Here is a 22808-nt window from a genome sequence, read left to right on the forward strand (position 1 = left end):
TGCAGAGCGGCGCGTATTTAAAGGCTTTCTTGATTGTGTTGGAGGGCTCGGCAGTGTCTGAAGGCCTCGCTCACTTTTCCTGAGATGTTTCCAAATGAAGAAAAACTTTAAATCTCAACCCGCTTCACCCGAGGAGTTTTAGTTTCATCCTATCAACGGTGTTTGCAATGAGCACATTACAATTTCAAAAAGGTGTCTGATGCGTTGCCATGTTCTAACGAAACATCAGAGAGAATAACCCCGCACGAGCTTGCATTCATCACATGCATTGGTGTCAGAAATGCATCACAACCTGCATGGAACGAGGTTCACGGCAAGCCTTAAAATACGGCCTCATCACGAGTTGGGCGCTAACCCCAGCGGTATTAGCCCTAGGGCCAAACCCCTCGGCGCTGTTAGTGCCAGATCACGGGTTTGGCAGAATGGTAAGTCCCGATTGGCGCCATTCGGGAATTTCCCATTCCCCATTGGGCCCAATGGGGAATGTTCAGCGCTATTACCACTGGTGGTATTACCGCCGGCGGTAATAGCGCCGAAAATCAGCAAAATCGTGGCAGATTTGCCCCCAGTTCAGAGCTGGGGGTAAATCTGCCAAGTCTGTGATTTGGTGGACCCTTAAATGCGGCGGTAATAGCGTTACCGCCAAACTCATGATGAGGCCCTCGCATCGGAATCTCTGCTCTGTATTCTGCTAAAAAGGCAGCAGTATGACTTTTAATTAAAACATGCCCTTAATTTGGAAACCTCCTGAAAGCAAAAGAAAGGGATCTTTAGTGGTGGCGGCGTTGGGCGCCAGTGGCGTTAGTTTGGTCATTGGGCAAAGGTGGCCAACCTTTGGCTCTCCGGAGGTTTAGGACTACAACTCCCATCGGCCGGGGCATGGTAGTTCATGGTGATGGGTCACGAGAGCAGCAGGTGTCAGACCCCTGTTTTAGGGGTTTGTTGGTGGAGTCACGTGGGCAGGCCTGGTTGGTAGGCCAGCCGCAGCAGAGGAGCCAGAAAGGCATTCTTTGCCATCGCTGGATTGATTCCCATTGCTGGTCTAGGACGGTTCCATGTTCATTCATCGACAGTGGGTTTTTTCTTTTCAATGGGTGTTTTGCCGCTATTTTTTTCAACAAAAAAAACGAATCGCCATTTTTTCATTTTTTTGTGGTTTTATGGGCGTTCCCCCAGGCTACTCCCCCTACCCTTTTAATTGTACATTAGTCCCTCTCCCCAACCCCTATATACCCTTACACACAACCTTCTATATTTTTCGATTCATTTATCAAGGGGTAAAATTCAGCAAAAAACCCATCGAAAAATACACAGTCGATGAATGGTTGGAGAGGACAAAAGATCAAGTACACTTGTGGGCAGGTGGGTCGCACAGGCATCACATCTCTTGCACGCCCATGGGTCCCCCTCTCACTTTTCCTCACAGTAATTCCCATTGACTGGCCTCAGGGGTGGTACGCACACACGTGTGACAGCACTCACCCTCGTTCCCTTCTAAGGAGGTGGGCAGCCGCCTGGCAGCTTTATTTTGGGAGTCATGCTTTTCACTGGGGACCCGGGAAAGACAACGCACGACTACCTTTTGCTTTTCAGTGGTGTTGTTTGCCTGATGTCTGTCTCTGCCAACTGTTGCCTATCCTCTGCTAGGCCCCTTGTCACGTGCCGTCCTCCTCGGCGGTCTTCTTCCTTCAGTAGGCAGCTGGGCTCACTCTCCCTCATCTTCCCTTTCTCTTCAGTGGGCCGCTGGAACCACACTTCCACGTGTACTATTCCTCCAGTAACTGGTACAAGGGAACCACCATACACTATGCTACCTCCTCCTCCATAAAACCTTTGGGGCCCCTAGTCACCCCACCACCCCCTTATTAATTCACAGGGCTCCGGGAGCCACAATCCAAATGAATAATCTGTACAGTGGGCCCCAGCCTGTATCCTTCCTAGGATGAATGGATATGGGATGGCTACCGGGCCATCTTCTCTGCGTGCACCTTTCAAGGTTAAAGGGCATTTAATTCAAAGTGCACAGATTACCAGCACTCCACCCTCATCAAAGGGCCATCAGGGTTCACCTTTTGTGGGCTAGCCCTCTTAAGGACTGCGGCCCCACTACGCCACCGTAACTTCGTAGTGACTGGGCTGCATGGTTTACTTTGATCGAAACGGCCCTTGTGAAGGTAACCCTTGGTTTAGGTACCCAGAGTTCACCCTCCCATCTAGAGAAAGAACCTCTGCAGCACTAGCCCATTACCCTCAAAGGGTTAGTTGTGAAAAGACCATTTGTAAAAACACTGACCGAATTCAGCCGTGCTTTATCCGGGTCCTTTTTTGTAAGTAGTCACCAAACTGGGATCGATCCATGATCCCCAACCATCCCACCCTCTGCCTCCTACCAACCCCTCAGTTTTTCTTTTTTTCCACTTTTAACCCCTGCCCAATATATATATTTTTCCCCTCCGGATCGCAGGGATTATCCATGTAGACTTTTCAACTATCCGCTAGAATCTTTGCATCGCTAGATCATGAACTCTCCGGGAATTGGGGACGTTAGATCCAACCTGATGAGAACATTCTTTCTAGATTACTATACACTAACGGAGAGAGACATTTGGTTCCAGCTGATGCAAGGGACTAGGATTTCTGTGACATTTGCTTTATTGGAACTTGTCTCAATTATATTTGAGAGAATTGATCTAACAGCCAAGGGAGCAACTGGATCTGTCGGGACATAGGGGGAGTTAGCCACTAATGACTAAAACACACAGAGAAAGTTTGCCTTTCCTTCTCTTACTCTCACTTTTACTTCTTCTGTTTTTATGATAATTTTATATATGTATTGGTTATACATGTAGCTGAAAGGTTTCATTTGGAAACTTTATGCTAATAAAACATAAAGATAAAAAATTGTTTTTAATTCAGTCGGATTCACATCGAGTTCTTTTTGCACAAAACACTCTTTCCTATGTCGCCAGCTGGCCAAGTGTGTGGGTTATTAAGGCTCATAAGTTCCATCAGCGGAATTCTTTTGATGGCCACTTTCATTTTTGGTTGCTCACGACCTCTTCTCTGAAAACAAGAGGTTGTAGGAGATGGAGGGCAGAGAGGTCCCAGAATACCTTCTAATGAACAAGGGAGTAACCTCAGAAATAGTGTCTGAAGGACGCCTTTTATAAAAATGTGACCTAAAGAAGATCAACTTAGAAATATATGTGGCATGGGGGCAAAAGTCACATTAAAATAACAAGTAATAAGGTGTAGTGTGGATAGGAAGTAAAAGGGTGGAGCGTGGGGTCACTGCCTAATCACCGGGCCAAAAAAAGGCAAATTTAGTCAATTTGGTCAATTTTCTCAAGCTATTTTCTCGTAGAACCATTTTAATTTTTATTCCTGACGCAATCACTCATATAGAAGTTGGTTTGAAGAGCCCAGCAATGTTGCAGTCATATGTCTGATTTGCCGCAGGGACAGTACTTTCCTCCATTCCAAGAGGTGTCTCAGGAGCATCTATCCTAGAAGCCCGGGTAACCGTTCAGGGGTTAGGAGCACTTATTAATATCCCTAAAATATATGAATTTCTTAACTGCAGGTCTTAAGTGAGAATACTGATACAGGGGGGGGGGTGTCCTTCACTTGGTAATTTGCTGTTTTCCTATCAATTTGGCAAAACAGACTTATGTCTTTGTCATGACGGGTACACGATTTTTGTGTACCATACCATACACATTATTTTCATCAATACTTAACAATAGAACACACCAGGTTCTTTTCCAAATCGACCAGTATTTATTGATGGTCTTATTCTGTTTATAATCTTAAGTGAGAGTACAGTCTCGAGATTTAGATCGAGGTCAAGGCATGAGTGATCGCAAAATATCTCAAAGCGTACTCTATAATTGCCGGGATATGGATATCGAATAGTGTGTTGACCAATATCCAGGGTTCAGACACTACAGAAAAATGTGGAAAGGAGAAATAAAAGCAATTGTAAAAATAGAAACTAGGAGAATCCACACATTGATAAAATAGAACAACACAGGCAGTTTTAGAAAGAGACACGATGAGACTGAAAGATGGCATGGCAGAATTAGAGAACAGGCGAGAGGGTTGAAATATCGTGACAAGTTTGAAGAATGGGCTATAAACCACTCACACCGAAGTTACTGCTCACCTTTCTATATATTATCACCTGAGCGCACTTAGGATGCTCTTAGAAGCAGTCTAATTTGCGCCCATAGGATGTATAGAAATGTGAAGCAGTGAAGTCCATCACGCTGGGTGCTGGGTAGTGACAAATAGGCAGGGGGAGAATGTTTGATCCAAAGGGTTGATGTAATTCCCAACAACATTTGAAATTTCTGTTTTGCTTCTTTGTCATGCCGCTGCCTTCTGCTAGGGCCATCATTTTAATATAACATCTTACTCTCATATACTGTTTGTTCTTCACTTGTAAAACACATTTCCTTGTAATGTAATTCTTGATTTTTTTCTGTACATTTTTGAATATTAAAAAAAATGTTTTATTGTGTATCTAGTTATACATTTTTACACAAACATTCAATCTAAAATGAGTAAAGAAATCTGTGAAAAGATAATGGAATCCAACGCATAATAGTCACATTGGCACTGTACAATAAAGCAAAGAAAACAGTAAAAAGCATTATATATTAGACCGAATTTCATCATTTGAAATTGGATCAAACATTTCTATATTGATAATGCATAATTAATTAAATCTAATGAAAGATGAAGGAATGGATAAAGTTTGTGCGGCAAAAGCCACAAAGTATACAAAACAAATTACAAAAGCAAGAACCACAAAGACACTTCTAAAATCAATCACTTTGGGTGATAAATATAACACAGTCATATTGAACATAAGATCAAATCGATGATAAGACTGTATTAAAACAAGTTAACCTAAAACCATGGAAAATTTAATATAACAATATTTCAATAAATACATTGCAGAATTAGTAACAATATCCTGAGAGCTGCCCTGATCTAAAAACAACTTATGGGTTAGTATTGAAGGTAGAGGGGAGAGCATAGAGGGAAAAATGGATCCCTGCGCTGATCTTTCGAGTTCTGTGGTACTTCCTGTTGCCAAGTCCAGGGTTCCTGCGGGACAATGATCCCAGAGTCCCGTTTGTTAGGGTACGGGTAAGAAGGGGGAACCCCATTTTGGTTGGCGCTAGGTGACAGTGGTTTTCACTTGGTGTGTTGGTGCATCCAGCACAGGCAATTGATGAGTCTTGAAACTGGTACGTAAGCGTATTGGTGTTTTAATTGGCATTCAGTTGCCACAGTCTAAGAAGCACCCGTGGTGCCATATCACATGGAAGACGCCAACATGTGTTTCGACCAATGGGTCTTTATCAAGACGGAGAAGTATTCTAGGTTGATGTTCCTTGCTTAGGGAAGCTGAGTAGCAACTGTCAGGCCACCGCGGCCTGAGGAAGCAAGATGAGCGGTCACAGCGATCTTTTGATGAGGTGCTTCTTAGACTGTCGCAAGTGAATGCCAATTAAAACTCCAACACGCATACAAACCAGTTTCAAGACTCATCAATTGCCTGTGCTGGACGCACCAACGCACCCAGTGAAAACCACTGGCACTTATGGGTTTGCATCAAATACTGTCTTCTGTGGTCAATGGACCAGCTTCATTAATCTTCAGCAGTTTTGTCCTTCAAAGCCACACCCTGTGAATATAACGTGCTACGTTAAGTGCAATATTCAGATCGGTACACCTTTTGGAGAAGGTTAGAGATTCAGATATAGTACGAACTCTGGATGCCCTCAATAAGGGCCGCAGGACAGGGACATCATTTCAGTAAAATGCCAGGGGTAGCGGAAGTGACATCACATGGCCCTTGATCTCTGATGACATCACAGGAAGTGATGTAATTTGACCCCACCCCAAAATGATATCGCAGGATGCGATGGAACACAACATTTCACCCTTTGACAAAACAGGAAGTGGCATCACATAGCATTGTTCCTACGTACGCTATGAAAACTATGGTTACGATATCACTATAATGTGATATATATTTCATACAAGAATGGATCGCCATATGTATCATTAAGATCAGTGTGTATAGGCTCATATTACCAAATTACTGTGAATGCAAGCAGACTTCCATGGCCAAATGATAATGATGTGTTATTATATAGCACTTACGCTTAAGCGCTTTATATAGAAAAATATACATACAATATTACCCAACCTGTGTTGGTACTCATTTATCGACCTCAGAAGGATGAAAGGCTGAGTTGAGGTGTTTAAGAACATAGTAAATCCGTGACTCACCCCCTGAAGTGTGCCTGAAATAAACCTTTAATGAGTCAACTATTTATTGCATAGAATTCCAGAAAGACACATTATTTGGTATTCCTATTTTTTCCCATTTAGGATCACTGCTGAAAGTGTTAGACTTGTAGAACCCCTGTTCTTTTTTTATTTTTTAAGAGGCCTGAACAAGAAAGCCAGCCAGTCCAGAAGCAAAGAGCCACATTTTTTTTAAAGTCTCTTTTTTAGGGGTAGCAAAGGAGACCACACGGTTAGCAAGGGAGATCTCAGGGTTTGCAGTTGCGACTCCTGGTGATCCCTAAATGATGTCCCTGCCGCAGAATGTACCGCCTCAATACTTCCAACTCAACACATATAAACATGAAGGGGGAAGTAGTTTCTTCACCTTCTCCACACAATGGGCAAACGTCCAGATGATTATTTACTCACGTTTTCGTGAATGAGGCTGTCCTCAGAGTGCCCAGCCAAAATCCAATAAAAAGTGCACCTTTTACAAGTGTTAGAACTCTATAAGCCAGTCATTGGTTGGTGTTCAAAGTTTGTACTCTGAAAAAACATGGACATAATGTATTCCATATAGCCAGGGATGTCTTGAAACTAATGAGTTTTATACAAGAGCATGTATATATCCTGTCTTCTTTGTCTATTATACAGTGTTAGGAATCTTATAACATATTTTTTTATAATTTCATTGTTTAGGTTTCAGAATATGTTGTCAATTACTATATCTCGTTCTGTTAAGTTATGAATTTGATCTTTAAGAGGATACATTCAATGTTTCATTTATTTGTTTATTTCTGTCATATTTTCATTTTCTGATGTTTTTATAATGGTAGTACATTGTGGTCATCCATAGATATGAGTGTACATTGTTCAAGATGAACTTCTCTAAAGTTAATCAAGAGAAACATCTACCCTCTTTAGGATGTGGCTGTTCACTTTGCTAGTTCACCACACAAAAATGTGATTCTTATTTGTGCTTTTTATCTTGGATTGATTTTCCAAAGTCTTCAAGAATGAGGATCAAAGAGTCAGGTGGGAAAGAAAATGAGGGATACATTAGTTCAGTCAGTGTTTATAGGATCTATAATACTTAAAATGAGTCAGACAATTACTATATTGAGTGTCCAAAAACATAGGTTGGTTGTCTCTGTGTTTATAAATAAAAACACAATGTTTACTCTGTGTTAAAAAAAAGAGTGTACACTTGATCTAATGTGTTTAGAATAAGTTAATAAAAAGGATTATGTTACCTTACTATCCTATGTAGTTTTATTTTTATTTTTCAAACTTTATTTGAAAAGTTCTCTTAAATGTAATTTCACCTGATATTATAGATGTTCACTTGATTACTTGATTGAATATAGTTGTTATTCTATTGAGATTTCTTGCAAACTGACATTAACAACTGATATTGTTCTATGAAAGAATGTTTGAGTGGTGTAAATCCTAAAGAAGATATACAAATGCATGGAGATGAGTGGTGCAAAATTAGTATTAGCGATGAGTCAGTGATATAAGGCAATGAAATGTAAAGGTGTGCAAATAACATGATTAGTTATTGATATTGGATACAAACATTTTACAATTATATATTCAGTCCCTTATAACACAAAATAATGATACATCTGAGACATATTGGCATTTAGACATTTCTACCATTATTATAGAAATTACCAAAACTAATTGTCTTGATTTAAACCACTATGGCATGGCAACTTCCCATTAACGTTATCCATTTGGATTCCAATTGCCTAAGTTTTCTGATATTGTTTCCTCCTCTTAGGCTTTCTTTGGTTGTGGCAAAACCTGCAACTATCAAGTTTTTAATGGTTTCTTTACCATGTTCCAAATTAAAGTGTGTTGCCAAGGGATACTTTGGATCGCAATTTTGTGTTGCTCTCTTGTGTTCCATAATTCTTATTTTCAGCTATCTTATTGTGCTCCCAATGTACCATTTCCTGCAAGTACACTTATTGCTGTACACTACAAATTGTATGTTGCAGTTTATGAAGTATGATATTGCTTTGCAAGTGCCATTTGGTAGTTGTACTTCTTTTAGTTTGTCCATGATGTGAGGACAGATTTTGCATCCTCCGCATTTGTGATTCCCTGTTATTTCAGGCATTCTCCAAAGTGAATGAATGGTTCCTGATTTTTGTTCTGAGGGTTTCATATAGGTTGGACTTAAGATTGTTTTTAGTCATGTTGCTTTTCTAAACGTTATTGATGGTTTGCTGTCTGGGTATTTTGCTAAGGTTGGGTCGAGCTGGTGAATATTCCAATGCTTTTGTAGTAATTTTCTTATTTTGTAGTGGCCTGAGCTGTAAGTGGGGATCAGTCGTATGTTCCCGTCTTCAGATATGGATCTTCCATTAGTTTGATCTTTATCTACTAACAGTTCACTTCTATCTTTTTTCAAAGCTTTTGATTTTGCTGTATTCAGTGTTGAGATTGAGTAACCTCTTTGAATGAATTTTTCTCCGATGTGTACCAGATGTTTTTAAAATTCCATTTCTTCGCTACAATTTATTTTTATACGTGAACATTCTCCATGGGAATGTTTTGTATGGTGTGTGCTGGGTGATTGATGCAAGCGTGAAGGGTGCTATTACCAGCTGTTTGTTTAATGAACAGGGTTGTATGTATTTCCTTGTCTTTTACATAGGTTTCTAAGTCTAAGAAATTGATACGTTCTGTGCTTTCTTCCATAGGGAGCTTCAAATTCAAGTTGTTGAGATTGAGATATTGTGTGTACTCAAGGAGAGAATTTGTATATCCATTCAAAATTAATAGAATATCTTTGATATATTTGCCCCAATATACAATCTTTTCTGTGTCTGTGAAAAATGTGTGTGTCCAGGCCTGTACCAGCTCAGAATAGCCCATAAATAAATTGGCATATGGAGAGGCAAATTTCGCCCCAATAGCCGTACCTTGAATCTGCCGATAAATGTAATTGTCAAAACAGAAGATATTGTACATTAAGTCACATTTCAGCATTTTTATGATCATTGTGTTCTGCTCTGAAAAGGACATAGATATTGATTTGAGAAAATATTCAGTTGCTGCTTTTCTTTTTCATGATCTATACAAGTGTAGAGTGATGTAAAATCCATGCTCACCAACCTATAGTTGTCTTGACACATTATTGATTCTATTTGTTGAATTACATATTTTGTTTCCTTAATGTAGGAAGATAGGCATTGAGCCAAAGGATTAAAAAATGTGTCAATGTATTCTGAGATTTTTTCTGTGATTGAACCAATTGCATTATTGATTGGTCTTAAAGTTGGAAATGATTGGAATTTCTTGAGGATCATGGGAATAAAATAGATGGTTGATAATGATCGATAAGGCTTATTTAGAAAATCCAAATCACTGAGTAGGCCTTCCATTTGCCATTGTTTACTAAGGATTTTCCATTCTTGCCCTTTTTCTTTTGTATGCTTAATTGATATGTTCTCTTAACAGTGTCTTTTGTTTAGTTCTTTTTTGCTTCTTTATTGTAGTCTTCTTTGTTCATAACTACTATTTTTCCTCCATTGTCTGCTGATTTGATTATTATTTCACTGTTCTCTTGCATGACTTTGACTGCTTCTTTTTCTGACATGGTAAGATTTTGTTCCTTCATTTTTTGAAGTTGTTTTAGATAGATGTGTCTTAAAACCATTGTTACTGCTTTGTTAAAGGTGTCTACCACATTTTTCAGTGGGAGTTGTGGTATGAATTTAGATGATAATTTTAGATGACTATCTTCAATTTGAAAAGCATCTATGTTTTGTTCATGAATTAGATCGCCCAGTGTGAATATGTCTTCACTAGAATCGAAATTAATTAGTGTGACAATGTCTTGTGCTATATTGGATGATATTTCTGTTGGCGGGTTGGCTTTCTTCTTGGTAGTTTGATTTTCAAAGAATGTTTTAAGTTTGAGACAACTGAATAATGTATAAAGGTCTACATTTGTTTTGAAGTAGTGAAAGGTGTTTCAGGGCAAAAGGACAATCCCTCGTTTAGGGCTGATATTAGATCTTTGCTTAGTTCTGTGTTTGAAAGGTTTACTACTAGGTCTGTTCGGTGTGTGGTTTGTTTATTCTTGATCTTGTAATTACTTCTGGTTGGTTTGTTCCTTGATTTCCCCCCAGATCTTTTGTCTCTGATGTGGGTTTTTTATTGCGTTGCAGTATTTAGTCTTGTGTTTGTGTTCAAACCTGGGCCACGCTGAAATTTCATTTCTCAATGTGCTCTGCTTGTGCCTTTTTAGCTACTAGGACATGAAAAGGACATTCAATTACAGATTCCACTTCATTCTGACTTAGAGTGTGATCTGTGTCGCTTTCACTTTCTGAGATATCTGTCTCTGATGATGAACAGGAGGTAATAGATGGTGTCAATACTGTATTGCTCGCTCCTGATTTGACAGACTATTTTTTAAGGCCAAAGGCTTTTTGAAAAGTATTGATTCTTTTGTTGACATAGGGGGTCATGACGACCCTGGCAGTAGGGGGTTAATGGGGGCGGTAGAGCTGCCGGCCCCATTAACCCCCTACCGCCTCATTACGAGGTCTCCTCGCAGGAACCGCTAAGGATGCCTGTTAAAACCAGGCGTCCTTAGAGGGTCCCGTGAGCAGACCAGGATGCAAACAACGGGCCATCATTAACAGGCCCGTTGTTTGCATCCTCCCCATTCCCATTGAGCCCTGTGGGGGCTCGAATGGGAATGGGGATGTACCGGGTCCAGGTTCCCTGAATGGGGAAATACCGGGCCCTCCAAGGTAGGAATGGCCCGGTATTTCCCCATTCAGGGAATCCGGACCCAGTACCCAGAATGGGGGAAGCCATGCCGCAAAAAGCGACATGGTTACCTCCAGGGTCGTAATGAGGCCCATAGTCTTGTTCATCACATTTGAATTTCTTTTGATTTTTTAATTTCAATTCCGTTGTGAAATGGTAAGATAATCATCAATGATTTGGTAATTCTTGAAAGTAGCTTCAGGTTGATTTAGCCCTTCTATATCTTTTTTGATATTATCAATTTATTTAAGGATATACTCATATGATTTTGTTGAATGTGTGATTACTCTTTGAATCATTTCTATTGAGGTTCAATTTAGCATTTCCTCCCATTCATTTAGAGTTTGTTTGTCTTCCTCATCAAATGTGGGAAAAATACAGATTTTTAGGCCTCTAGGTATTCTTCCAACTTGTAAGTACATTTGTTGTGTTTTTTATTTCTCACCATTTAGAAAGTTCTTTTTGGATAGGTTTTCCAATTGTTCAAACATTTTCTTTAGAGAGATTGATTTGGGGTTGCTGCTGTTTGCTGGCGTGGAACCAGAAGATTGGGAAACGAGTTCATCAGCATCTATTTCTCTCTCTCAGGTCAAATGCCTTTGCCATTTTTAGACATATGATGCTGATTGAGTTGTAATGTGTTTTACAGAAACTCAGCCCTGATATGGAGCTGTTAAAGATAATGTTAATGTATGCGCAAACAATCCTCCGTTTCTTGGCAAGTTTTCTGGTTGTAAGTTTTGGTGTTCTTGTCACTTGACTAAAGATACATTGTTGTGTTTTCACAACAGTAGAAATATAGCTTTGATTTTGATCTTTATACTTCATGCACTAAGGAAAGATTTATGTTTTGATTATTTCATTTTCTGATGTTTTTATAATAGTCAGTACATTGTGTTTATCCACAGATATGAGTGTACATTGTTCAAGGGGAACTCCTGTAAGTTAATCAAGAGCAACCTCTACCCTGTTCAAGATGTGGCGGTTCACTTTGCTAGTCCACCACACAAAAATGAGATCCTTATTTGTGCTTTTTATCTTGGATTGATTTTCTAAAGTCTTCAATAATGAGGATCAAAGAGTCAGTTGGGAAAGAAAATGAGGGATAAATCAGTTCAGTCAGTGTTTATGGGATCTATAACACTTAAAGTGAGTCAGACAATTCACATGTTCAGTGTCCAAAAAACATAGGTTGGTTGACTCTGTGTTTATAAATAAAAACACAATGCTTACTCTGTGTTAAAAAAAAAAGTGTTATACTTGATCTAATAAGTTTAGAATAAGTTCATAAAAAGGAAGTATGTAACCTTATTATCCTATGTAGGTCCAAGCAAGAATGAATGCACTTGCCAGAAAAGAAAAGAAAAGGAAAAAGACTATTTCATTGTTTTATTTTCTAAAGAAGAAAAGGGTATTTGACATAAATACCATTAAAAGGGCCAAGCCTACTTGTATTGACAAGAGAAATTATTGTTTACTTACTTTCTAGAGTAGAAGGAGAGGTGCTTCTTATCCCTTCAGACAATCATGATCCATGGGTAAATTTCACAATCATCTGTTTACAAAATAAAGCTGAATGAACACAAATCGAAATGACACATATAGTCATGCACATACATCCTAATTTGGGGAAAGGAGACTGCCTCCCTGTTCCCCGAGTTCCAGGTACTCCCAGGCAAAAGCTTTTTTGTTTGTCCCAGGTTAGCATATAATTTGCAGAAAGAACTGTCTTGAACGAATTACCCACTTTAAACTGTTGATTGCTGATTCCAAGTAATTGCTGATGGCTAGTGGTACCAAGACTGTATTAAACAGGAGGGGGATGGGGTAAGAGTAATATGTTTCATGCAATTGCTATAATGTACCAATGTAAAGCCTTTTGATAGTCCAGAGAAAGAGGACTAGAAATTCAATTTTCTGACTCAGCGGCCATTCTTATGCTGCAAAGTAAAGCCTGGGAAGAGGGGCGGACACAGATTCTTTCCATTGCGCTTTTAGGCAGAGTGCCAAATGCCTCACCTACTGTATTTGAAGCTGCTGATGCCCCATCTTGTGCCTCTGACCTGTGGGAAGGAGATGTGGGAGTGGTATTTTTGACCCAGTTCTGTAGGCAAATCAGGAGACAAGGCAATAACGACACAGGACCACTGGAAGCAGGTACAGGCATGTCTGACCAATGTTATCAGAAGCTCCTTTTGTAATCAGTAGGGCGCATACCTAAAACAGAGAACGGGAGGTGGCAGAAGCATCCGCATGGACACGATTTCTTTTATGGAACATTTGGCAAGCCTTGCAGTTTTCAACTGTAAGCATGAATACCTTGTTATAAGGACTTCACTGGCCATTAACGGCCCAGGGCCCAAGTTGTAGGCCAGAGCAAGAGCGGACCTTACCAGACGGTGAAGATCTTAGAATGCAGTATTAATGCTATTAGCAACCTGAGGCAAACCCTCAAAGTGCTAATAGCAATTTGACGAAAAAAAACACACTTGCGCTGCTTCATTAGCAGCAGCAGCCGGGCAGAGTCAGGCAGGGTTGCCATGGAAATAGAAGGCGGGGCTCCACCGGAGCCCCTTTTTTGTTTCCATGGCATCAGCAGGAATCAAAGCTGGTTGTGAGATCCAGGACAGAGGAGCCCTCTTCAGGTAAGGAGAAGGGGCTTAGGGGTTTGCAGGGGATGGACTTCGGGGGTTGGAGGCCGGGGATAAGGGATAAGAGCTGCAGTAGGTGGAGGGCGGGTGCGCAGAGCCCTTGCGTTACTCCGAATCCGGGCTTGCATCGGTACAAACATCCCGTGCAACCTGATTGGCTCCCGCACCCACCGAGTGGTGCTATTAGGCAATATGTAGAAAGGTGGTGTAATGCTTCTTGTGTCAACATGTTTGCAAAATTAGGTTTACGAGAACAAATATTACAGTAAAGACGAGAAAGGGTAACCATGAGGACAGAGAATGACAATGTCAAAGTCTTAGGCAAAATCAAGATGAAAAAAATTAGAAGTAACAAAATATTTGATGGCGATCGACGATGTGACTCAACCAAATTGGGGTGATGCAGAATTCCTAGCCATAAACACTGGTGTCTACAGATGAGAGCAGGCATGCAGAAATCACGAGGGTTGTAGATGCATTGATGCACAGAGTGAGTATATGCTCAAGGCGTCCCTGAACATATACAGTGAAGCTAAACCATACCACCATCCTTGCTTAGTGGCTTTCCAAGTCTCGGAAGGGTAACTCAGTGGCAAAGTGCTTGCCTTGGAAGTAAGACGACACGGAGCATCACAGGTTCGATTCCCCGTCCGCACTTAGAAACCTCTGGGTATTAGGTGCGTTATAAATATCATATCATATCCATTTGAAATGGGTTAATACATTTGGTTCCATTCAATAGATTTCACTGAAAAATCTGTGAAAATAAATTCATGTGTGCTACAGCACGGTGATCACCTTCTTTTTCTCCTCATTGTGGAGAGGGGCATTTCCTGAATTTACTGCTCCAGCACCTTGTGAATCTTTTATACTCACGTTATGGACCTGATTTATAACTCGTTTTTTTAATGGGATTGCACCATTGTAAAAAAAAAATCTGAATCAGGTCCTATGGCTCTAAGCATCAGAGCACAGGATGGCGGTGGTCCACCTTTTGCTTTCCCAAAACATCTTGTTACCTCCTGAGGAAGCCGTGCCTAGGCAGTGAAATCTGTATTGAGGAATTTGTGTTGAATTTAGCAATGTGTGATTAACGGAAGAATGTATCTTTCAAGAAAAGATCAATAGTCCATGTGAAGAAATTAAACAACTGTACAAAACAAAAACTCCTCAACTGAAAAAAGACTCCTGTGTCTTCTTTTGAAGAAAGGGAAAGGAGTATTGGAAATCGACTAGCATGGGAAAAACATGATCATTTTTATCCTTTTCATGTTGATCCGTCAGCAATAATATTTCATGTGTCTGCCAGCTATATTTACAAAAAAGGGGCATGTCGCTTTTCCCTGATCTCTCCAGGTATCAATACATATCAAACACACAACTGATCAGGGCGGTTCCGGACGGATCAGTATAGACCCTTTCAAATTCTCTCTCAATATGTTGCTAGAATAATTAATCCGGATAAGACCCCTTTTTAACTGTAGATTTATATTTATCGGTGTCATAGATATTTTGAACACAGTAACACACATGAAGGGGAGAACAAATACTTCTATCCTGATGAAGGCCGTTGTAACAGGAGCGCCATCCAACAGCTCACAAGGCCGAAAACACTGTTGTGTCGACAAGATGATAATATAGTAGTGCAATCTAGAGACACTACTGAACCAGCCTAGCTAAGAAGGCAGTTATACTCAGCCCTAGTTTAATAGTAGAGGCTGCGCATTTGTGTGAATACACCACGTTCTAAATCAGAATTGTTTGTATGTGTAATGCACCACACTTTCACTCCTGTGTAATATTGTTTTGTTTTTTTGTCCTGAATGAACTGTTTTAAGGTCAACCGTTGATACAAAAACTGTATATAATACATTCGCAAGAAGCTATTGAGAGAGAATTTGAATGGGTCTTTACTTATCCAGAATGGCCCTGAACAGTTGTCAGTTGTGTGTTTGATATGTGTCCGCCTGCTACATATGCTGTCCGCTTCTTTGTACTGTAACAGTAACAGCATATGAACATGACTGTGAAGTAAGTGTGAGTTTGAAGGGGGTCTTGATGACTTTCATTAGAGCTATATTAATGCTTTGGGTACTCCATCCTGTGCTTGTGAAAACCTGATTGTCATGGGATTGGGAATTGGAAAGGCAGCGCTACAGGATCCTTATCTGGAAATTGTCTCGTGGCTGCCCTGGCTGTGGCTAGGTTCAGTGTGAGTAGTTAGTCTTGGATCAACTTCCTGTTAAATGAGTGAGATGGCAATCCCCTAAAGATGAGCATCGCGTTGGCTGGGAGAGTGAACAAGTAGAAGTCTTTAGGGGGGGCATCTGCAGAAATCAACGAATACAAAAATACCTAAGGAAAAGTGACCACATTATTTTGGTCGAATTCGTTAGGTATTTTTGTTCATTTCTATTAAAAATAGATATGGGGTGGGGTAAGGAAATAGGTTAAGGTAGGGGGAAGTGGGGTGAGCTGGGGTCTCCCCCCGCTTTCATTTAAAAAAAAACAATTTCTCAGTAGCTATTTTAATTTCAATCATTTCATTGTAATCCTTTAGGAGGTTGTGGTCATGGGAGTGAAAATTAATCCCAGGGTGATGACAACCTTCAAATGAAGGCGAGCTGAAGGGTATGTGTTTGTGTGTTGATTTGGGAAAACAAAGTGAGCAGGTTCTTGCAGATTCTGAGGGTTCCTGCAGCCTGAGGTCTCAGTTTTCCCTGAAGCTACCACTTGATCATGAGGTCAGGAGCTAATCCGACTGTTCGTGCTGTGAGTTGCCTGTTTAAAACCCTTAAGTGCCAGGCTATTATGTAAATCTATGCAAAAAGGACGAGCATACTCGTCCTTGGCACTTAGTTTTGCGAATAGGGAGTTTCGTATCTCCTCCAAGGAAAAGGAGGATACAAGAATTTCCATCATACTAACGGTAGGGAAGACTCTAAGCCCCTTGCACACTTGTGCTCGTCCAGCTCACAGGGTACTTATAGAGAATTGGGGGGGGGCGGTGTGCAGGAAATACGTGAGGCATGTCCAACACACAATTTATGGACGCATTAGCACTTGCAGAGCAAAGTTTTGGTTGAAAAGAATTACTTTGAAAACCAGCTGATCATTTCCCCCAAATATTCTAGCACTTTCTAACAAAAAAAAGAGTACACACAATGGTGTAAGCTGCTCATGGGAGTTTCTGTGTATGATGTCCTGCACTGCCCATCCTCCTTTGATGGCAAAAGGGATTGTTTGACAAGTCGCTGGTTAACATTGTCAGCACCTTTACACAGTTTAATTTTCAAACTAAATGCTTTTCCTCACATGTAATTCCAAGCAATAGATTTGTGACCGATGCTTAGCTCCAAACCAAACTCAGGGATTTGGTGATACAGGGTGTGCCTCCAAGCACTTGCCGTCAGTCGATGCCTGCTGGAGCTTTCCCTTTGACCTAAAATGCAAAAAAGCCCCTAGTGCCCAAGAAGGATATCTGGGGGCAACGATTTCTGACACTCAGGTGCCGCCTGTTAGCAGTGATCTCTGTGGGAGGCTCTTTACTCGGTATGCACTTGGAATGTTCCCATTAAATGTCCGTGTGCCAGAGGAGCAGGGTGCAGTTCGAGACGGTGCCCTTCCTGGCCGTCGTCTCTCAGTGTCTGCCTGCGTCCAGCCCTTCCGGTATGCTAAAGGCTGTTTCTATGGCAGCCGAATCTTGATCGAGTGTCCCCTCAAGCTGTTCAGGTCTAAAGAAGGAAAAGAAACACAAAGAAAGAATACCAGAGGCAACATGCTCCTTCTATTAAGCTGGGATAAAAAAAAAAAAACAATTTGACCCTAGGTAGTAATGTCAAAACAAATGACAGTTATCTTCTCTGGTGCAGTCTCTGGCCTGTCTTAGACGTGACTATAGCCGAAACGTTTCTGAGGCTTCTTTAAGCAAGCGTTGGCAACGCCAACAATTTGAACTTTAGACTAGGCATGAGATAAGCATTTGCCAACTACAGCCATAGTGTTACTACCTGGGCATAAGAAGGCAACAGCTCTCAAATGGTGTTAGCACCTGGGAATATTATGGTTGTGCCAGGTAAATGCCCATTTAGTGCCCAAACAAATATCTCAACTGTTCACTTAGCTGATTCTTGTTTTTAACTGGAATTCAGTGCAAGGAACAGATGCAAGGACACTGGTATTGCTTATAAAGGAAGTGGCTGAAGGGACGCTTGGAGACTTCTTAAAAAGGGAATGTTAAACATCCCCATAGAAGCAGGGAACTAGCTCATAACAATCCCAGGAGTGTGTTCGAGTGAGCAATATAAAGTGGGTGTGAATGGCCATAGGGACTAGCATGGCCATGCATGGGCAAACAACACTGACTGGCTGCGTGCCCCACCTGACATCCAATCTCTCTCCTATCCTCGCTTATCATGGCAATAGTTTTGAATACTAGTCAGCACTTGCAGTGCCGCATTGTAGCCAAAACTAAAGAGTGGAGCGCCAATACTTGATGCAGTTAATACTTCTGACGGGTGACATGGGAGAACAACATTTCCCAGTACCAATACAATTGGAAAGAAAGTACATTGTTGCTTTATTAGTGTTTTGAATCTAAGATTGTTTTGTTAAAACATATATCTGTGGCGAATACTATCAATCGCAACGCGTCGGCATAGGGATCTGTGTAGGGGCCGCGGTTCTAGAATGGAGTGCAGTAAGTCAGTCCTACATTGTCAAGCATAAGTGTGTGCCCTATTGTGATTTCACTCCTAGGTTACGCAACAGCCTGATTGAAACACGATTTCTTGATGTATAATCACCTTATAAACGTCCAATGAATAAATAAATAAATAAATACATACTCCACCGTCACTTACTCCCCGGGTTCTTTCTCTGCTCTTTCAAACCCTGATCCCATGCTTGCTGCTTCCGGCATTGGTTTGCCTATTGTATTTCCCAGACTGATGTCATGTGATTGGATAGATCACATGCAAACGTCACATGCCTGTATAACCATCTGCTTAATGGCTAAAGCTATCCTTTTTTCTTCACTAACTAATGCCTGCTTGATAGTTGGAGCACTCTTGTGGCAGTGGAACCTTTGCACTTATCTGGCGAGCACATTGGCTTACTTCTCAGTTATTCCATGGTAAATTACCTGGGTCCTTCAAGAGGAGGCCCCGTCGGGGTGGCCCAGGTTGCCTTGATGGCTGCATGCTGGAAGGTTGAAGAAGCATTTCTGTATGTTGACCACCAGGGTTGGACTGGCCCGTAGGGAACTCTTGAGATTTCCTGCTAGGCCCCTCCACCCTGGGCCTCCCTTGTGTGGTATTTCCCATAGGAAAAGGGTTGAGATTGCTGAAAATGTGTAATAAGGGGCCACTTAGAAAATTATTTCCAGGGCCTCTTTTGGCTCCCAGCCCACCCCTGTTGACCACACCCCTGCCCTGAAACTGCTCATATAAGGAGACATTGCAGACAGCTGTATACAGCTGCATTGGTCCATGTCACCTCAATGTGACTATTTGCTCATCCTTTACTGTGCAATCCATTATTCACAGTATTCATCAATGAACTTTTCTTTCACTTTGGTACGGCTCCCGGGAGCGTCTGGGTCACCCCTTCTTCCCCTCTGTCTACTTGCCCCTTCCGCTTGCCGCCTTCACCGTTTCACAGCCAAGTGTTGGCTCTGTTACCCCTGGCATCCGGCTTTGAAGTCCCCGATCATCATCCTGGGGATTGGCACTGGATACTTAAAATGCATTCAAGCCTCCACCAGTCAAGGCAACGCTTGAGCACATCTCGAGTCCATCATACAACCATGCTCTGACTAATTCTAGTGCCAACCATCAAGTAGTAGACACTGCCTTCACTAGAAAATGCTTGTCGTGACAAGTTGTTTACTTTCCCTCCCTTCCTGCTCGGTTCATCTGATCCACTACTGATGACTATGCAAGCACCTCTGCTACCACACTCGCTTACCCTTCTCGCTCAACCCTCTTGTATCTTTCCAACTGTTAGTCTGTGCATTTCTGTCCTACTCCTGCTCTACCCAACCTCTCATTTCTTCGCCTTTTCCTTTCCTCCAAAGATCACGATCTGGTTATCCTGGCTGGCGACACAACACGGCATGCTCTGTATAATCCCTGATGCGGTAAAACCACTACAGAGGTGACTGGCACAATACAATTTCTTCTTTAACTTGACGCAACATTTGAGTATTTAGACCATGCTACATGCTATCAAAATGTTTGCTTCAAGAGTAGAGCATTTTGAACGACGATTGATAGAAAGTGGGGAACCAGTAAGAGTCTTGATTGGGAGGCCATCACAATAGGTGCCATAGGCAGATGGAAACAACAATGTGTTTAATCTTCTTGTGGACTTTAACCAGAGCTGTCATGTTTCCTAATTCCATGTGTGAGGATGTTATCCAGTCTGATTTTTCTTGGAATTCTAGGGCTTGTAGTCTTGTCTTTTCCTTTTTAAATTGAGGACCACACTTCCAACAAACACTGGCAATGCCACCAGTTTGGGCTCTCGTGGGCATCTAATAGCAGTGCCTGCGAAATGCCGAACAGTTTATACACACAGTGAATCAATGGGTGGGCCAATAACCAAACACCTACAAGCTTTGTGTCGTCTCCAACATACAGTACTCACACAATCCGAAGAGAGGCAACAAAATGCAACAAAATGGAAGCACCCGCAACTTCAAGTAATCAGTTCTGGGCTCTGCTTGGCTGCAAGATAAGCTAGCAACCAAAAGATCGTTTGCCGCTGCGCCTGCAAGAAAAGCATGAAAAGGAAATAAATATCCCGAAACGTGATTGTCCTAATTCTGGTCAATCACAGATGAATGAAATCCTGATTACACCTCAATGGGATACAAACATGTGACCTATAGATTGAATTCGGTGCTCAATCAGCAGCATTCGTTAAACCCAGCCAGCTGTCCTAGCTTGCAAAAGTAAGTAGTTCTGGTTTTATGTATTGATACTGTGCTAGTATATTGTCATTTAATGTTTTAAGTATGTATGGTAACAGGGACAGATTTGAATGTCTTCTCCTGGTTCACAAATCTATCCACGTTAATGCACCACTGTATCTATCTTCCTTCTCATAATCTCTGCTCTGCCTCTTTGACCACCGTTGTGGCTCCTCGCCCTCCCTGTGCTTCCTCTCGCTTCCGCTTTTTCTCACTTCTTGCTCCAGTTGCGTGGAATTCCCTTGCCACGGACATCCGAGAAACATCAGAGAAACAGTCCACATGGATTTGTTTAAAACCAAACCAAAAGCCTACCTCCCTGCCTCTGAGTTCCCCTCTTAACCTACCGCTCATCTGCCTTCTACCTAACACTTTTCCCTCGCCTCTAACCGGCCTCTGTCCTTCACTTCCTCTGCCTCCACTCTAGCACTTCATCCATCAGGGTCATTTCCTAAGCGTGGTTGGCCATGCTGCCTACCTGCACTTAAAAATGTTCAATGTTGGTTGTCCTTAATCTGTGTATGCATAGAAATAGTGTGGGTCTTTCCTGTCCTGGTGTTAAGTGGGTTGGACATGAGCCTAAAAAGCTGGCAAGCCTTCAGATTGGCCAGCAAGGCCTGCAGATTGGAACAAAAGCAACCCTGAGATCCTGGGTGTTCTCCTGCCAAGGAGAAAACAACAAGTGTGTAGCGCCTGCTTTAAGAGTGTCCCTTTCAGGAAAGTGCTACACTGCTGCACAAACACGGCAATAAGATTGGGAGGGTTGGGTCATTGGGAAATGTGCAAGGAAAACAAAGGAAAGGGAATGCATCGAAGGACAAAAATAAATGTGGGGTGAGCCAGACAATTTTTGTGTGAACCCGAGCGCTACCAGTCGGATTGCGAGAACATGCGGGGCAAGCAGCTGCATGACCCTTCTCAGCTAAAAGAGGCAATCATTGAGCTAGTAAAGGTTCGAGCCCTACATGACATGTATCAAAACATTGCCGATTTTCTGTTTAAGACATTGATACACATTGTTTTGAAAGGAATGAGCAACAGCCCTAGCTATATAAAAAAAACAAGGAAATGAAACGCAGAAAGGACAGAAATAATTACTGCTGTCGAAAGCATTGAAAATTACTTTAGCTCTTTTAAAAAGATTATACTCACCTGGTTCAATCTGTCATTTTATTTGGAAGATGCATGGTATCTTTCCCAATCAAAGATGGACGCTAGTTTCGGCTTGTTTCCAGAGAGCTTCCTCAGAGACAGTCATTCAAGATGGCTGCCTCCGTGGAAGAGGTCAAAGAGTTCTGAGATGGACAGAAATGTGTGGGATAAGCCATGGGGCAGGGAATGTGAATGATTCAATAACCTAACAACTGTGTATCCCTCCTCAAATGTCATCTCCATTGGAAAAGCTTTACAGATTCTGATTCAAAGCCCATATTTGAAGCTCTTATGTTAAAGCTCTTCTTGTAATGAAAATAGTTTCGGCTTAAAGGTTGTGCATTTAGCACCACCTAATAGCCCAAACAAAAAATTTGAAAAAAGCCTGGATAGCTTTCTCACACATAGAATTGGGAAACTTGAGGCCACTGCTTTGGCTGATCTGGTTTTTGGCACAGAGGTTGCGGGAGAGTGTTTCAGAGAGAAAGTCCTTGTTTATGAGATATCTACCAAAAAACAAGGCGGGTAGCCAGGAAGTTATACCGCAAAGACTGCAAGTGTATGTATATATGTCTGCTTATATTATATTTTCCTAAGAACTAAGAAACAACACATATTTATCCAAAAACCAACTATATTTCGAAAACAGTATAGAAAACACTCAGATATGTTGCTTTGTTGAATGACTCTGTTTCTCGCATAGGTGTCGGGCAGTCAACTTGACATGTGTTCAAGTGCGCCAGTGCAGGTCATAGAGTACATCTAATACAGGATTTTTCTCTGTGGTGTTAAAGCCATTGTCTAGTCGGGTCTTACCAATAGTCCACAAATCAGTTGTTATGACACTATCTGATATCTTTAACGCAAGCTCTTTTTTAAAATTATATTTTGTATTTTATTTAATTCTTTTAAAGCGCTACACGCAC

At 41.4% G+C, this 22808-nt stretch overlaps 1 protein-coding gene across 3 annotated transcripts in view; it reads left to right on the forward strand.

Annotated features, from left to right (window-relative positions):
• CDH20 (cadherin 20) overlaps positions 1 to 22808 on the forward strand; it is a 1428111-nt gene that overhangs the window by 1236194 nt on the left and 169109 nt on the right. The gene's annotated exons all lie outside the window — the stretch shown is intronic.

Source organism: Ambystoma mexicanum, chromosome 5p (genome assembly GCF_040938575.1).
Source record: "Ambystoma mexicanum isolate Mex_15411 chromosome 5p, UKY_AmexF1_1, whole genome shotgun sequence".
In the NCBI taxonomy this organism is placed as follows: Eukaryota; Metazoa; Chordata; class Amphibia; order Caudata; family Ambystomatidae; genus Ambystoma; species Ambystoma mexicanum.